This window comes from Pediculus humanus, genomic scaffold (genome assembly GCF_000006295.1).
Source record: "Pediculus humanus corporis 1103172108266 genomic scaffold, whole genome shotgun sequence".
NCBI classification, from domain to species: domain Eukaryota; kingdom Metazoa; phylum Arthropoda; class Insecta; order Psocodea; family Pediculidae; genus Pediculus; species Pediculus humanus.
The window spans coordinates 146,529-152,181 of record NW_002987835.1 but is presented as its reverse complement, the minus strand read 5'-3'; positions in this window follow the sequence as shown (position 1 = coordinate 152,181).

The following is a 5,653-nucleotide window of genomic DNA, read 5'->3' as shown; positions in this document are numbered from 1 at the left end:
ACCTGACTGAAGGAATAAAAAAAAAAAGGTAAAACATCCCCCCCAGAGTAATTTTTTTTTTTTAAAAAAATTTTTTGGAACTTGTTCGAATTCGGAAAAACATAACCTAGGTCAGGGTAGAAGTACCCCACCTTGAAAAGTTTCCAAAAAAAAAAAACTCGTTTCCCTTAGGTGTCGGTTTTTTACGCATATAATAATAATAATAATAATAATAATTCTTTACCCTCTTGATGGATTGGTTTGGGTAAGGAAAGAGAGATACCAGGAAGAATTTTTTTTTTTTTTTTCTATCGACTTCCATTTGCGATTTTATTTATTTATTTATTTAAGGTCGTTGTTGTTTTAATTATAAATTTTTTTAGATTGATTTTGTTTAAAAAAAAAAAAATCCCCCCCCCCAAAAAAAAAAATTCACATTTCTTTCTTCCTTCCTCTTACACAATTGATAATGTAACATTATCACACGATCATACGACGAACAATTACGTAAATAAACAAAAACTGTTTTAACTTTTTCTCGGTTTAGATCAAATAGTTTTTAAAATTATCAAAAGATGGCAGTAAAATGCAATAACATTAAATTTTAATGGTAAAACAGTTTTACGTTACAATTAAAAATTGTATTTTTTTCGTTTTGTTTTTTTTTTTTTTTTACTAGAAAAAATAATTAGTAGTGAATGAATATTAAAATAAATGATAAATAATAATAATAATAAATTTAAAAGGGAAGAAAAAAAATAATCCAATTTAAAAATGGAATCATTTTAATCCAAAAAAAAAAAAAAAAAACAAAACAAAAACGTTTGGAAAAATGATGAATGCGCCTTAAAAATAAAAGTTATGCAAATTACACGAACGAATGATACGTTTTTTGCATAGCTCAAATTATGTACAATTTGAGTTGAATTTTTTTTCATTCTTGAATGTTTGTGATTGTTTTTGTTGTTATTCAATAATGATAAGTATTAATAATAATAATAATATAAAAACGAGCACGAAACACATTTCTTATACGGAAATACGGGTCAAATTAATAAATAAATAATAATAATAATCCCGAACAGGTAGAAAAACAATAAAAAAAAAGAAAACAAATACAAACGAACTTTGACTTTGAACGTATTACTTCGAACGGATTATTATTTTTCGTTTTTAATTAAAATAATAATAATAATAGTTTTCATTCATACGTAAACTGAATATTTAAAAGATATATGTATTATCATATATAGAAATTCCAGAAGGATAAAAACAAGTAGAATTTAAAACGTTCCAGGGGTTTATTTTTTTTTTTTTTTAATACAAAAGTTCAAAAACGATTGCGTAAAAATTTGAACCGGAAATAGTAAAACATGAATTGATAAATAAATTACGTTAATAATTTATTTATTAAAATCTGGAGAAAAAAAAATAATATGTGAAGAAATGATTTCGTAAGAACCGGACACTCTGGAAACTCTCGTAACACAATAACCTTGAATATATATTTTTTTTTTTTTACGACCGTGAACTTTTCAACTTTTTACATTTTTTTTCAAAAATTCATTTCCTGCTTTATTTATTATTATTATTATTATTATTATTATTATTATTATTCCGTTGAATGAAAAAAAAAATTAAATAAATTTACTGTTAATTTTTTCGTGCGTGTGCGTGTGTAAATTAAATTAATTAATTCTCATAAATAAATAAATTTAAACGAAGTGAAAAAAAAAAACAATTTTTTCCGTTCCAGATCGTAACAAAAACTTCTAGAAAGCGATGGAATAAATTCTCCCTCACCCCTGGAGGAAGAAAACAAAAGAGAAAAAAAACAAAGTAAACTCCGGTTAATGATAGTAAGTACAAAATTTAAATTTAAAAACTCGTAGTGGTAGTAGTAGTAGCAGTAGTACCCGTTTCGAAATTCGTCTTTCAAGTATTAATAATAATAATAAGGATAACGATAATGATAATAATAATGATAATAAAAATTAAGGTTCGATGAAAAACGAATCGAATTACTTACTCTATGATATTTTACGAGTGATTAACAACCAAAAATTTAACATGGTACGTACGCATCAATCAAAAAAAAAAAAAAACGTGTAAATAGAATAGAAAAAAATATATATTTTCTTTTTCATTTCACTCTCTCTCCTTCTCTCTCTCTCTCTCTCTCTCTCTCTCTCTCTCTCTCTCTCACTTTTCTAATATTAGTATTTAACCGTATAATTACGATTCGAATCGTTTGTCTGTTTTTTTCAAAAAAATTTTGTGCCATTTTTACTTTTTTTTCGAGTAGGTTCGAAATGTGTTTGAACTAAATTTTTATTTATTAATCGTGAGGAAAACTCGAAGAAAAATTATTATTATTATTATTATTATTATTAACGCGTAAAAGAAAAAAAAATCGTTTCCAGGTGATAAATTAAAATTTGATTTGATTGACAGAAACGAAACGGTAACGGGAATATGGAAAAATAGAAATAGAAAAAAAAAAAGCAGAAGAAATAAATAACGTGACCTCGATGTATACCCGAATAATAATAATAATAATAATAATAATATTTTTTTTACAATCGAACGGAAAAATTAGTTCCAAACAAATAATAATAATAATAATAATAAAAGAAAACGTCATCAACGTACGGGAAAACTATCAACCTGAATTATTAAAAAAATGTCAAAGTCAAAGACTTTAAAAAAAAATTAATTTTTTTTTTTTCGCTTTGGAATTGTAAAAAGTAATAATAATGATGAAAATAATGATGTTGATGATGATAATGATGATGACTGAATGGTGACAAGGAGAAGAAATGATTAAAATTACTTAGGAAGTTGTAAGTAAGTCAAGATGAGAACAACGCGTGCAAATACAAAGTTTCTGTATCCCTTGTAATCCCTTCCCCTCGTCCTTCTTCCCCTCCTCTTCGTCGTCATTGTCATCATCATCATCATTATTATTGTTGTTGGGTAGAAAGTGCTTTAAATTTTAATTAAGAATAATAAATTTTTTTTTTTTTGGTTGATTCGGTGAATTAAAATTCGAATTAATATTCAAAGCATGCGACAATCAAGAGTTTGATCGCTCTCTCTCTCTCTCTCTCTCTCTCTCTACTCAAACAAACAAACAAACAAACAAACGAGTTGATAAACAAACCTAATAATCAATAGGTAAAAAAAAAAAAAAAAATAAAAGTTGAATCAATCAATGAAATCATTTTTTATATTCTTCTCTCTCTCTCCCCCTTTGTTACTCTCTCTTTGTCTCTCTCTCTCTCTCTCTCTCTGTCAATCGTGTTTTTTTTTTCAAAGAGACAGGTGCAAATGAAAATGAATAATAATAATAATAATAATGTTTATACGAATATAGATCGATCGAACATGATCGAATTAGTCAAACTTCCTCTCTCTCTATTGAAAAATTTAAATGATAATAATAATAATAATAATAATAAATGTGAGGGATTTTAAACGTGACGTCATAGAAAAAGAAAAACCGTTAGAAAATTTCTAATAATAAATAAAAAACTCATTAGCAACAATTTGTATTAAAAAAAAAAAAAATATCAATTAACAAACAACGAATTTTGTTTATAAAAAAAAAAAAAAAAAAAAAAACAATTAGCAATCGTCGAAAGAGAAATTTTTTTTTTTTCATTTTATTTACATATGAAATATTTTTATAAATTATTTTTTTAAACCCTCCCATCCGCAATTTTTTTTTTTTTTTAAGTCAATACTCATAATGATGATGATGATGATGATGGTGGTGATGATTTATAAATAGTAATAATAATAATAAATAAAAAAGACGGCAATGAAAGAAAATAATTTACTTCGTTTAAATACCGACGAGAACGTGTCATTAGATTATTATTATTATTATTATTATTATTATTATTATTATTATGTTATTTAAATCGGAACGATTTTTTTTTCTTTAAAGAAAAAAAAGAATTTTTTTGTTGCTTTTTAATTTTTTTTAGTGACCGAGTTTTTATCTATCTCTGGTTTTTTTTGTAAATTCAGGTCAAATCTCGTCATTTTGTGTACCGTCGAATAACTTGTTTGTCTCTAATTGTGTAAATTTTAATTCTATCGTACCTTGAAATACCTCCCCGACCTCCCAAGAAAAACGACTTACGACGACGACGACGTATATCTATGACGTCACATTAATTAACAAAAAAAAAAAAAATTCGTTAAAATTTTGTTTGAATTTCTTTTGTGAATTAAAATGACGTCCGCCATTTTTTTTTAAACAATGTTTTTTCTGTTGACATTAATTGTTTTTTTTCTCTATTAATTAATAAATAAAAATGTAATTAACGGATGATTTAATAAAATTATTAACTGGAAATTTATTAAAGAAATTTCGTGTCACCAGAAACGAAATGAAATGAAAAAATTGTTTTGTTTGTTTTTGTTTTTGTATTTATTTCATCAAATATTAAATCGTTATTATTGTTATTATTATTATCATTAATGAAATTAAATTGTTTGGCCCGGTTTAAAACAAGACCTTAAAAACCTTAACCTCGGGGCGGTCCGTACCTGAATTTCGTAAGATTTTTTTTTTTTTTTGATAAATAAAATGAAATTATTACCGGTTTTTGTGACTACCGAAAAACAAAATAATAATAATAAATTTGGTTCATTTTTTTTTTTTTTTGAAAATCAGGTTGTAGAAAGGAGGAAAACTTTTTTTTTTTTTTTCGTACCTGAAATTAAATTTTTTATATTTAAAAAAAAAATAACAAATCCCGATTATTATTATTATTAACATTTATATTTAAAAAAAAAAAAATTATTAACAATACACTTAAATTTTTAACTTAATAATTACCGTAATTTTTTTTTTTTTTTACTTAAACGAGTAAAATAAAAATAAAAAAAATTTATAAAACTGGAAAAAAAATGATCATCATTATCATCATCATCATCATCATCATCATCATCCGTTATTTTTCCGATAATTTAAATTTAATAATTAACTGGAAATTTTTGTTTTTTTTTACAAAACCTCTCCGTTATATAGGATCTATAAAAGAATTTTTAGCAGAAGATATAATAATAATAATAATAAATTTTTGCAAAACACGTTTAATAAATAATAATATATATATTTTATTTAACCGCCGTTAATTGAGAGAGAGAGAGAGAGACAGCGAGAAAGAGAGAGAGAGAGACAGAGAGACAGCGAGAAAGAGAGAGAAAGACCTTAGAATGATTTTAAAAAAACTCGGATAAAAATAGCAAGAAAAATTCCGAAGGATTTATTTCAAATTTAAAAATTGGCGGGAAAATAAAATTCGAAAAAAAAACCCTTTTAAAACCATAGAGTAAATAAATAAAATAACTTGGATAAAAATAGCGGAAGAAAAAAAAATTCCGAAGGATTTATTTGAAATTTAAAAATTGGCGGGAAAAAAACCTTTTAAAACCATAGAGTAAATAAATAAAATAACTCGGATAAAAATAGCGGAAGAAAAAAAAATTCCGAAGGATTTATTTGAAATTTAAAAATTGGCGGGAAAATAAAATTCGAAAAAACCCTTTTAAAACCATAGAGTAAATAAATTTTTTCCTGAAACAATCGTAAAGTAAACAATGAAAACAAAGTTAAATCAATTTTTTTTTTCTTCTACTTTTTTTTTACTCTAGATTA